We start from the raw sequence: 13,120 nt of genomic DNA, 5'->3' as shown, positions 1-13,120 counted from the left end.
TCGAGGGGGAGGAGGGACTGTGGGGAGAACGCAAGGAGGGAGGAGTGGGAGGCGGGGGGGGGGGCACGAGGCGCCCTTCGCTCGCTCCCTCCCTTCTGAGGAGCTGCCGCCGCCGCTCTGCCGCCGCCGCCGCTCCCGCCGCCATTTTGGGTTTGCTTTGCGGAGCGGGAGACGATCCCGGTCTCGGTTGCGGACCCGCCTCCCCTCAGTTCCCCCCTCCCCTTTAGCCCTAGGCCTTTGCCTTCTGCTCTCCCACACCTCCGTCATTCGGCTTATCCGCCGGTCGCTTCCTGACAAGCGGGAGGGATCCGTTGTGGACCGGGGGAAGCGGAGGCGCCTGGCTGCCACCCCCTCTTCCCCACTTCCCTGCACTCATCGCTCTGGGCCTCGGCCTCTGACACGGTGAGTAGAGCGGTTTGGGCAGGCCTTTGGGCCTAAGTACTCTCTCTCTCTCTCTGCGACTCAGTCGTTGGTTTCCTGGGATCTACCTTCATCTCCCGGACCTGGACCTCCGGGAGACGCTGGTAAGGATGGGGGAGGGGAGAGCAGGGAAGGGGATCCTGCGCTGATCGGGAAGTCCCTTCAGGCGGGGGTGAAGGGGTATCCCTGACAGGCTGACTTGTCGTCTAGAGGGAGAGGGGCGGGAAAAGTAAGCGAGTGGAGGCGGAGTCGGCTGTGCCCCTGACAGGTTAGTTGTGTATGTAGTGGGCACGATTGGAGCATCTCTCACAATCCAGTTTGTGTCTGTTTAAAAGGACAAAAGTGGCTAGGGAGATGATCTTCAGAGAGTAGTTTACCAGTTGACACGCTGAACTGAGTGTAGAAACGACAGCGTGATCTCACTGTTTCAAGTTTAATAAATGTTATTGGTGAGTGAGTGTTTGTACATAAAAAGAGATGGTACTCGGTCTGAAGACATGGTCCTTTGGTGCTTGGAAGCAATGTTTTTGTGTGTATGCAAGACTGGAAAGTGTTCGGGAAGAGTTTGCCTGTATTTGTATTTGTGTGTACTGGAGTTTCCCTTATAAGTTAGCTCTTTTTAAAAATAAATGTTGGGTTGTGCCCTGCAGGTTGATATGCAAGTATTTTAGGGATTCAGAGTGTTTAATTACTTGATGGGAAGAAATAATGGCCTTCTGGACAATATAGCATATATTCATATAGTCAGGGTAGGGAGAGAAACTTGTCATAGCTAGTTATGATCTTAAGAATAGTTGTGCCTTTGAATAGTGAATTGTATAAATGTGAAGGCCCAGAGCATCTTTAAGAGAATAATTTCTCATAATCTCTATAATGAACAGGGACTTTATGACATCGGTTTATAGTAACTATTTATATTAATTAGTATGAGGTTTTTGTACTCAGAAGGCTCTTTTCTTTTTGATTCTGTGTGAAAACATAGACTTCCCCCCCCATTTTACAAAATAGGAAATTGAAACATAAAAAGGTAACTTTTTTAATGTCACAGGTTGTTAATAAAGTTGGAATTAGAACTCATATTTTGACTAATATAAAATAGTGTTGTCATCATATCATAGTGCCTTAAGAGTTCATTGTTGGCATATATGTGTATATTAAAAACACAAGGGCATATATGATTGATTGGATTATATTTGAGAGAGACCAAAGTGGCAAATATACCTATAGAATACAGGTTATTTTTATTACATGTGATCTATATGAAATGGGGTTTTATGACTGTATTGTTGTTTATCAAGGAAACACAGCATTTCTGACAATTTTGCATATATGTTTTGAGATAAGAAAGGTTTCTGTGAACTAACTTGTACCAGGGTAGTTGCATGCATGTTGACAGTTTTTTGTTTTTGATCCTGGAGGTTAAACTCAGGGCCTGCTAAGTAAGCACTCCTGAGCTACACTTGCACCTGGATAGCTTAACTTTACAAGGGGAAGGATACTCTTACATTATTCAACAAATTTTTATTGACTATCCACTCAAGAATTTGCCCCTGTCTTGGGATGAGAATAATCAAGATGTCATTATTGAAATAGCATAGGTGCATATGAAGGTAGTTGTCTTAACAGTCTTATTTATGTTAGGATGAATGAGTAGACAAGACATTGTGGAATTTAAACCAGAAAATATAAAAAAAAAAAATCTATTCCATTTGGAGGAGACTTAGATCTTTTCAACCATTTTATATGGAAGAATACAAGAGTATTTAAGAATCTTAACAGAGTGGCCAGTTTGTGATGGAGTCTGCCTTCTTTGATATTTTCTTTTGGCATTTATGAGTGAACTGCTTTCAGGATCTGGGAATTATTGATAAATATGCCTCTAGATTTTGGAACTTCTTGGCTGGACTGAAGAAATTCTTAAAAGCTTTAATTTTGTAGTAAGGATTTATGAATAGAAGGGAAGAGTGCTTACACTAACTCAGCTGTACTATACAAAATAGAATGTTTCTTGAGCAAGCTTAGTTCTTTGTTTTTGGGGGGACGCCACTTAATTCTTCTGAGAATTCTGATAAAAGACCAATTAGAATATGAGCATAAGGACAATCATGAATTATGCATATAATATCAAGAATTCACAACTGTAATGAAATAAAGCCAGGTTGCATTGATCTTCAGAAGCTTATTTCTGCAATGTTAGTACATGATCCTGAGTTATGTTTGATAAGGAGGCATAATGTTGGACAAGAACCTATGGCTTTTTCATTGTCTTTTTTTTTTTCGGTCAGTTGTGGGTCTTGAACTCTGGGCCTGGTTGCTGTCCCTCAGCTCTTCAGCTCAAGGCGAGCGCTCTATCACTTGAGCCACAGCACCACCTCTGGTTTTCAGGTGATTAATTGGAGATAACAGTTTCACAGACTTTCATATATGGGCTAGCTTTGAACCGCAATCCTCATATCTCAGCCTCCTGAGTAGCTAGAATTACAGGCGTGAGCCAGCGGTGCCTAACAGCTTTTTCATTATCTTTTCTCAAACTCTTAAAGTAAACTCATATTTTTTCGTATGTCCATTGTTACTAAAGTGGTTCAAAGGTATTTTTTTTGGTAGGGGTGAATTTGTATTACTTCTGGGTAAGGACATATTAAACATGAACATGTGAGCCAGGCACTGGTGGCTCATGCTATTATAAGCCTAGCTACTGAGGAGGCTGAGATCTGAGGATCATGGTTCCAAGGCAGCCCAGGCAGGAAAGTCTAAGAGACTCTTAGCTCCAATAAGCTACTCAGAAAAAGCTAGAAGTGGCACTATGATTCAAGTGGTAGAGTGCTAGCTTGAGCAAAAGCTCAGAGACAGTGCCTACACCCAGAGTTCAAGCCCTGGGACTGGCAAAAAATAAAAATGGAAAAATATATTAATATCCTCAGATGTTTTTCAGTAAGGGAAGTGTAGTTTGAAAAGGAGGCAAACGTTAATTTTATTCCTTACCTTGTTTTGGTCCAAATTTCTACAGTGACTTTATATAAAAGGTCTTAATATTATGTTGGGTTTTACATTTATTTATTTATTTATTTTGTTGGTCATGGAGCCTATACTCTGGGCCTGGGCACTGTCCCAGAGCTCTTCAGCTCAAGGCTAGCATTCTACCACTTGAGCCACAGCACTACTTCCAGCCTTTTCTACTTATGTGGTGCTGAGGAATCGAATCCAGGGCCTCATGCATGCAAGGCAAGCACTCTATCACCTTCCCAGCCTCTTTACATATATTTAGAAAACCCATCTAGAGGTAAAATTCAGGAAACATTTGACAGAACACCCATGACTTTACTATTGGAAGTTAACAGTACTATATTGTGTGTGTGCATGTGTGCACATATGGGTGTGCACATGTGCTGGTCCTGGGGCTTGAACTCTGGGCCTGGTGCTGTCCTTGAGCCTCTTCATGCTCAAGAGTAGAGCTCTACCACTTGAGCCACAGTGCTACTTCCAGCTGTTGTTGTTGGTAGTGGTGGTGGTCATAGGGTTGAACTCTGTCTGGGCCTAGGCACTGTCTCTTAAGCTCAAGGCGAGCACTCTACCACTTGAGCCACAGTTCCACTTCCAGTTTTGTGGTGGTTCATTGGAGATAAGAGTCTCACAGATTTTCCTGTCTGGTCTGGCTTTGAACTGTGATCCTCAAATCTCAGCCTCCTGAGTAGCTAGGATTACAGGCATGAGCCACCGGCGCCTGGCAACTTCCAGCTTTTTCTGGGTAGTTTATTGGAGACAAGAGTCTCACAGATGGACACTGGTGGCGGTAGTATGCTCACCTTGAGCTGAAGATCTGAGGGACAGCGCCCAATCCCAGAGTTCAAGCCCCACAACTGACCCAAAAAAAAAAAAAAAAGTCTCAGCCTCCTAACTAGCTAAGGTTACAGGTATGAGCCACCAGTGCCCAGCTCAGTACTGTATTTTAAAAGCAAGAAATTGAGGACGGCATCTTATTTTGGTATTTTATTATTATTTTGGGGGGGGGGTCCAGTCATGGGGCCTGAACTCTGGGCCTGGGCACTGTCCCTCAGCTCTTCAGCTCAAGACTAGCGCTCTACCACTTAAACCACAGCGCCACTTCCGGCTTTTTTCTTTTTGTTTATGTGGTGCTGAGGAATCGAACCCAGGGCCTCATGTATGCAAGACAAGTGCTCTACCACTGAGCCACCTTCCCAGTCCCTTATTTTGGTATTTTAATAGTATAAGTTATTGCACTTAGTGAGATAATGGAGAAATCTTAGTGAAAAATACTTTGGGTCTGGGAATGTGACTTACTGGTAGAGTGCTTGTCTAGTATACATGAAGCCCTGGGTTTGATAAAAACCCAGTAGTGGTGCTGTGGCTTAAGTGGTAGAGTGCTAGCCTTGAGCCAAAAAAATTTTAGGAACAGTGCCCATGCCTTGAGTTCAAGCCCCAGGACTGGCAAAAAAAAAAAAGGGAAGAAGAAAAAAACCTTTCTCTTTCTGTATTGGTTTGAACACTTTTGAAAATGTCATAGTCCAAGGAAGGGTACTGTCCTGAGTTCAAACCCCAGTATTGCTAAAAACAAATTTTTTTTAGTGTTTAAACATATTGTGTATCAAGTACAGATTAACCTTCTAGTTGAGATCTTCCTGCCTCAGCATCCAAGTCCTAAGATTATAGGCATGTGTTATCATGCCTGTATCATATTTGCTATTATTTCAGTTATTGCTCTTCTAAAAAAGAGCGTTTATCAAAGTAAACTTCTCTAGTATATATTTTGTTTTGGAGTTAATATATTTAATTGTATTTTTTGTGTGTATGTGGTTCTGGGACTTGAACTCAGAGCATGGACACTGTCCTTGAGCCTTTAGGTTCAAGGCTAGAGTTCCACTTGGGCTTTTTTGGTGCGTGATTGGAGCTAAGAATCTCATGTACTTTTCTGCCTGGGCTGGCTTTTTGAACAGTGATCCTCAGACTCCTAAGCTGGAGATTACAGGTGTGAGCCACTGGTACCAGGTTTAATGCACTTTTGAAAGTGTATATAAATAACTTCCTTATGAGTAGCTAGGGTTAAAAGTGTGAAAGTGTTATATGTACAGCTTCCTTATGTGTGTGTATTAGGTTTTAGAATACTATTAACCTTATTTTTCTCACATATAAATTCTAATTTGGGTTCTGTTTTTTTTTTTTTAACCTTCTTAGCAATCACACATTTTTTGTTTGTTTTTGCCAGTCCTGGGGCTTGAACTCAGAACTCAGCATGGGCACTGTCTCTGAGCTGCTTTTGCTCAAGGCTAGCATGCTACCACTTGAGCCACAGCACCACTTTTGGCCTTTTCTGTTTATGTAGTACTGAGGAATTGAACCCAGGGCTTCATGCATGCTAGATGAGCACTCTACCACTAAGCCACATTCCCAGCCCAATCACACCTTCCCCCCCCCCCCCCCCAGTAATGAACAGAAATGTATTTACTGTGTGAACTTTGTTTAAATGAGAACTTTTTTTTTTTTTTAAATGCTGGTTCTGGGGCTTGAACTCAGGGCCTGGATGTTGTCTCTGAACTTTTTAGTTTATCTTTCAGATAGAGTCTAATGATAACTTTACCTGGAACTTGAACTTCCAGCCTTTTACCTCTACCCTTAGTAGCTGGCATCACCTGTGTATGTGTGTGTGGTGTGTGTGTGTGTGTGTGTGTGTGTGTGTGAGAGAGAGAGAGAGAGAGAGAGAGAGAGAGAGAGAGAGAGACAGACAGACAGACAGACAGACAGACAGACAGACCATGCCAGCTTGTTTTTGAGATGGGGTTTCAGTTACTTGATCTTATCCCCTGCCCCACCTCCACCCAGTGAGTAGCTGGGATGACTGGTATGTCTTTCTCTGTCTCCATTTGGAAATATTTTGAAGGTAGCGAAGGTGATAATTTGTTGATGAGTTGATTGTGAGTTCGGAGTAAATGAAGAGTTAAAAGATGTCTCTAGTTATTGCCTAGTAGGCAGTTGGATGCCTACTGAGATAAGGAATACTGTGGGAATAATACATTGAGGGGAGTATAGAAATTAAGAATTTGGCTTGGATATCCTGACATTTCTATTTAAAGGATGAGAAATTGAATGGACAGTTGAGATACTATGCAGTTGGATTGAGATATACTAGGCAGTTGGATGTACTTAGTATCTTGAAGTTGGGGCAAATGAACATTTGAGAATTGATCAAGATAAAACTATTTAGAGTCGGGGCTGGGAAGGTGGCTCAGTGGTAGAGTGCTTGCCTTGCATGCATGAGGCCCTGGGTTCAATTCCTCAGCACCACATAAGCGGAAAAAGCTGGAAGTGGTGCTGTGGCTCAAGTGGTAGAGCACTAGCCTTGAGCTGAATTGCTGAGGGACAGTGCCCAGGCCCAGAGTTCAGGCACCATGACTGGCAAAAACAAAACAAAACAAAACTATTTAGAGTCTTGGCACTTGATGAAATTACTTGAAGACTAAGTGTAGACTGGGAACAATTGAAGTTCTTGGGCTGAATCATAGTATAGTCTTGGTGCTTCACCAAATTTTTATTTTTGGGGGGGGTCCAGTCGTGGGTCTGAACTCTGGGCCTGGGTGCTGTCCCTCAGCTCTTCAGCTCAAGGCTAACGCTCTACCACTTGAGCCACAGCGCCACTTCCGGCTTTTTTCTTTTTGCTTATGTGGTGCTGGGGAATCGAACCTAGGGCCTCATGCATGCAAGGCAAGCGCTCTACCACTGAGTCACCTTCCCAGCCCTGATGCTTCACAATATTTACCAAGTAAGGGCTAAAAGAGATTTCTCTTCCCCCTTCCTTCCCCCTTTTCCACTTTCCTCCCTCCCTTTCTTCCTTCTTTCCTTCTCTCTTTCTCTTTTTTGTTGGTTAAGGGGTTTGAACTTAGGGCCTGAGTGCTGTCCCTGAACTCTTTTGCTCAAGACTAGAGCTCTACCACTTTGAGGCAGTGCTCTGCTTCGAGTTTTCATGGAGTCCCATGGACTTTCCTAACCAGGCTGGCTTTGAACTGCAGTCCTCAGATGTCAGCCTTCTGTGTAGCTAGGATTATGGGCATGAGCCACCTGCACCCAGCTCCTTCTCTCTTTCTTTCTCTCTTTTCCTCTTTCTTTGTTGTTGTTGTTGTTGTTTGCTCCCAAGCCTTAAACTCAGGATTGCTCATTCTTGCTGAGCTTACTTGTTCATATCTAGGGCTCTACCCCTTAAGCCACCCCTCCAGTCTGTCATTTTGCTGCTTAATTGGCAGAGTTTCACTGATTTTTCTGCCCAAATCTGGCTTTGAACCTGTAGCCTTCTGAGTAGCTAAGATTGCAGGCATGAGGCACTGGTGTCTAGTGAAAATCTTCCTGCAATTTTTTTTTTTCCAGTCCTGGGGCTTGAACTCAGAACTCAGGGCATGGGCACTGTCCCTGAGCTGCTTTTGCTCAAGGCTAGCATGCTACCACTTGAGCCACAGCACCACTTCTGGCCTTTTCTGTTTATATGGTACTGAGGAATTGAACCCAGGACTTCATGTATGCTAGGCAAACACACTATCATTAAGCCACATTCACAGCCCTCTTTTGAAAATTTTAAAATTACTTTCTTTCCTGGGTAGAAAACCTAACAAGTATTAACTAGTTGAGATACAGACATACAAAATAATATAGATGATACTTTAAAAAATGACAAATCATCCAGGTACCAGTGATTACAGGCTCATACATATAATCTGAGCTACTCAGGAGGCTGATATCTAAGGATTGCTGTTTGAAGCCAGCCTGTGCAAGAAAATCCTAGAGACTATCTCCAGTTAACCACTAAAAAGCTAGAAGTGGAGCTGTGGCTCAAGTGTTAAGAGTACTAGTCTTGGGCAGAAATCCTTTTTTTGGGGGGGGGGGGGGGCAGAAATCCTAGAGACAGTACTGAGGCCTTGAGTTCAAGCTCCTGCACTGGCATATACACAGACACACACATGACAAAAATCAAATATATGGCACAAACTTTGTGTCTCAGTAGTTCACTAGTCAACTACCTATTTCATATGAAATTAAGAACTTGAGTGTCTGGGCTGGGAAGGTGGCTCAGTGGTAGAACGCTTGCCTTGCATGCATGAGGCCCTGGGTTCGATCCTCAGCACCACATAAGCAGAAAAAAAAAAGCCGGAAGTAGCGCTGTGACTCAAGTGGTAGAGCGCTAGCCTTGAGCTGAAGAGCTGAGGGACAGTGCCCAGGCCCGGAGTTCAGGCCCACGACTGGACCAAAAAAAAAGAACTTGAGTGTCTCTTTCTACTTGGTTACTCTGAAAAGATGGCTAAAGTTATTATTGCCTTCCTAGAATTCCACTGTTAAACACCACATGAAACAAAATACGAGTTATAAAATAATGAGATATCAAAAAATATGAAACTTTATTAACATAATAATCACTTATAAACAGCCTCATTTCTTAATCTACTTGTTCTTTTGGCATTTTCAGACTTTAAAGAACACAGTTTTCACCTGTATACCTATTGAGTCAACACATCTGATGTATAGAATACATGTCTAAGATTCAATTCTGATAAATGTTAGGGACTTAATATAGGTTAGCTTAATATACTACACATTTTAGCATATTTTCTCAGTGTAATGTGTTTTCAAGGTGCTAGGAAGAATAGAAATGAGAGACAATAAAGACATTCACAATATAAAAGCCATTTGTTGGTGATTAAAAAGCTCATCAGAAATAATTCTTTTTGGGGTTGGGGATTTAGCTCAATGGAAGAACACTTGCCTAGAAAGTGCATGGTCCTGAGTTCAGTCCTCAGCTCTGCAAAAAAAAAAAAAAAAAAAAATTAAAAAATTAAAAAAGTATGTTTTTGGTACTGGGGTTTGAATCCAGGGCCTATGCTTGCAGTAGGCAGGTACTCTACCACTGAGCCATGCCTCCAGCCTTGTTTTGCTGGTCTACTATTTGAGCCATGCCTATGGTCTGGCTCTTTGCAGGCTAATTTTTTTTTTTTACATTTAAAAATTTTTATTATAATGGTGATGAAGAGGGGTTTTACAGTTATGTAAGTTAGGTAAAGAGTACATTTCTTTTTGAACAAAGTCACACTTTCCCTTGCTTTTTCCCAGTTTTTCCCTCCCATCCCCACACACAAGTTGTATAGTTCATTTTCAACATAGTGTCCAGTGAGTGCCATTGCTGCATCTGTTTACCCTTGCTGGTTATTTTTTTTTTGTCGGTCGTGGGGCTTGAACTCTGGGCCTGGGCGCTGTCCCTCAGCTCTTCAGCTCAAGGCGAGCGCTCTACCACTTGAGCTACAGCGCCACTTCCGGTTTTCTGGTGGTTTATTGGAGATAGGAGTCTCGCGGTCTTTCCTGCCCGGGCTGGCTTTGAACCGCGATCCTCAGATCTCAGCCTCCTGAGTAGCTAGGATTACAGGCGTGAGCCACCAGCGCCCGGCTCCTTGCTGGTTATTTTAAAGATGGAATTTCAGACTTTTCTACTTGGGCTTGTCTCAGACCTCATTATCAGCCTCTTGTGTAGCTAGGATTGCATTTATAAACCACTGGTTCTTGCTTTGCAAGTTAAATTTAAGATAAGGTCTTGCCTGAATGTGTACCTGGACTGCAATCCACCTATTTTTTGCTTCTCAGAGTTGTTGAGATGACAGGCATGTCATCATGGATATGGAGGCTTTCTACCTGGCCTGGCTCTGAACCTCTGTCCTAATCTCAGACTCCTACATAATTTAGGATGGCAGGTGTGTACCACAGCAGCAGCAGGAGTCTCACAAACTTATTTTCTGGCCTGGACCATACTGTGACTTCTAATTCTCAGCCTCTCAACTAGGTTGGATTACAGGTGTGAACCACTAACTTGGCTTATTAGATACAATCTTGAAAGAACATACTCTCTTTTTGAGTATACAACCTCATATTTGCCAATCCACCTCCATCATTAGGATAATGATGAGCCCATCTGTTGAACTGGCACTATGTGAAACAGGCTGGTAGTTTTGAACTATGTCAGTCCCAGAAAAAGTTAATTCAAGAACATTGAGGGAAAGCATTTCTTAGATATTAAAAAAAATTAGCTTGCATTATTTACACAAGGGAGATTTTATTGTTATAATTCTACATATTTACAATGTATTCCAGTCTCACTCTCCCTAGGGGATACATTTCTAGTAACAAAATATTTCCCAGTGTTATCCTTGTTGTCCAATAGAAGTCATCAGGGAATTTAGGACTTTTTTCATGGATGATTTCTTTTTCATCAAGTTATAGACCCATCATGTAAAGCATGCTGTGCACATTTGACCCAGTCTCAAGTAAATAGAAACCTTTGTACCCTTTCCCAGGTAGTTAGAATAACAGTACCAGAAATTTTGGAATAGTTTAGAAGCAACCTACTTCAGTAAAACTGAAGTTGTTTTGTTTTTAAAATTGTATTGTCTTTAAGTAGTTGTACAAAGTGGTTTCAGTTCAGTAAAACTAAAATTGTTTAGATGTATTTGATATACAAGGGAAGCAGAGATAAGAGCATTGCTGTTCTATGCCAGCCTGGACAAAAAGAAAAACTCTTACCTTGAAAAACAAGCAAGCATGGATGCCAGTGGCTCACCCCTATAGTTCTCAGAAGGCTACAGCGCCACTTCTCGTTTTCTGGTTGTTTATTGGAGATAAGAGTTTCATGGACTTTCCTGCCCGGGCTGGCTTTGAACCATGATCCTCAAATCTCAGCCTCTTGAGTAGCTAGGATTACAGGTGTGAGCCACCGGCGCCAGGCTTATAATTTTATTCTTTATGGTTTAATACTCCATTCTGTATATGTACCACATTTTCTTCATGCATTCATAATTGATTCCATATTTTGACTATTATGAGTAGTTCTGCTCTTTACATGGGTGTGCAAGAATCTCAGCCACATGTGTTGACTTAGATTCCTTCAGATGTATCAGAATGGAGTTCATGTGTGGTATAGCAGAATCATATAATAATACATGTGTGAGAGTGTGAAGTCCACATTACTACTGGGGCTTGAACTCAGGGCTTCATATACTCTGCTCTCTTTTTTTCTGGTCATAGCTGATGTTCTATCATTTGAGTCATACCTCCAGTCTGACATTTTGTTCATTAATTGGATATAGTCTCTTAGACTTTTCTGTCTAGGCTAGCTTTAAACCAAGATCCTCAGATATCAGCCTCCTGAGTAGGTGGATTACAGATGTGAGCTACTGTTACCCAGTCAATGTGATTTGTATTTCCTTCCTTTCTAGAATGCTGAGCATTTCATTATGTATTTCTTAGCTCTTTGTATTTCTCTTGAAAAATGTCTGTTCAGTTCATTTGCCTTTATTTTGTTTTAGTGCTGGTCCTAGGTTTTTAACTCAGGGCCTAGGCATTGTCCCTGAGCTTTTGTGCTCAAGGCTACCACTTCTACTGTTTGAACCACAGCTCCACTTTCAGATATTTGGTATTTAGTTGGAGATAGAGTCTCCTGTGAGGTGCTATTGCCTGAGGCTGACACCTGTAGTCCTAGCTACTCAGGAGACTGAGATCTGAGGATCGTGGTGCAAAGCCAGCTTGAGCAGGAAAGTCCTTGAGACGCTTGTCTCCAGTTAACCACCAGAAAACCGGAAGTGGGCTGTGGCTCAAGTGGTGGAGTACTCCTCTTGATCTGAAGAGCTAAGGGACAGTGCCCAAGCCAAGAGTTCAAGCCACAAGACCACCACCAACAACAACAATAAAAAGCCCCACAGACTTTCATTCTGTGATTTTCAGTTTTAGAACTCAAATTCTCAGAGCTGATTCCTCAGATTCTGAATAGGTAGAGCCATCAGTGCCCAGCTTAATTTACTTTTTTATTAATCGGAGTATTCTCTTGGTGTTTTATTTTTCAAGCCCTTTATGTTTTCTGGATAATAATCTTTTATCTAATGACTAGCTGGCAAAGATTCTCTGCCATTCTTCAGATTCTGGAGATTATGTCCTTTTTTGTATGGAAGCTTTTTAATTTGATGCAATCCCATTTTTCAGTTGTTGTTCTATTTTCAGAGTAATTTAGGTTCTGTTCAGAAAAACATTACTTATACCTTTAAGCATTTTGAGGGGAGAGTGATTCAGTTATGGGATTTGAACTTAGGACCTGGGCACTGTCCCTGAGCTTTTTTGCTTAAGGCTAGCATTTTACCATTTGAGCCACAGCACCACTTCTGGTTTTCTGGTTGTTAATTGGAGATAAGAGTCTCATGGCTCTGCCTGGGCTGGCTTTGAACCGCAGTTTTCAGATCTCAGTCTCCTGAGTAGTTAGGATTACAAGCGTGAACCACCAGTGCCTATTTTAAGCAGGTTGTTGTTGTTTTGTAATTTCTTCTAATAGTTTCTGGTTTCAAATTAAGATTTTTTTTTTCATTTGGAATTGAATTTTGTACTGGTGGGATAAAGTGGTCTGGTTTCAGTCTTCTACATGAGGCTATTAGTTTTCCCAATACCATCTGTGGAAGATACTATCTTTTCTTTTTGTCACCTGTAAAAATCAAATGTTTCTAGCAGTGTGAGCTTATTTCTAGATCTTCCATTCCATTGATCTGTGTTTGTTTTTGTGCCAGTATCAGGCCTTTTTTTGTTGTTGTTTTTTCAACTAGTTCTATAGTATTATTTGAAGTCAGGAATGATATCTCTAGTATTGTTCTTTTTGCTCAGGCTTGCTTTGGCTATTTGAGGT

General features: G+C 41.8%; 1 protein-coding gene across 4 annotated transcripts in view; it reads left to right on the top strand.

The window, feature by feature from the left end:
• Nucleotides 1–13,120, top strand: part of LOC138821533 (histone-lysine N-methyltransferase ASH1L-like) — a 145,000-nt gene that overhangs the window by 528 nt on the left and 131,352 nt on the right. The window contains exon 1 of one of the 4 annotated variants that reach the window (XM_070013857.1): nt 159–402. The exons of 2 other annotated variants lie outside the window; for them this stretch is intronic. The gene's annotated coding sequence lies outside the window, so the exon portion shown is untranslated. Of the gene's footprint in view, nt 1–158; nt 403–13,120 lie in introns of those variants that run through there. One more of the 4 variants, XM_070013854.1, reaches the window with a different exon arrangement.

This window comes from Dipodomys merriami, unplaced genomic scaffold (genome assembly GCF_024711535.1).
Source record: "Dipodomys merriami isolate MVZ:Mamm:240054 unplaced genomic scaffold, mDipMer1.0.p SCAF_92, whole genome shotgun sequence".
Classification (NCBI taxonomy): domain Eukaryota; kingdom Metazoa; phylum Chordata; class Mammalia; order Rodentia; family Heteromyidae; genus Dipodomys; species Dipodomys merriami.
Note: the sequence above shows the minus strand (reverse complement) of the source record. Positions and strands in the feature narration are given on the sequence as shown.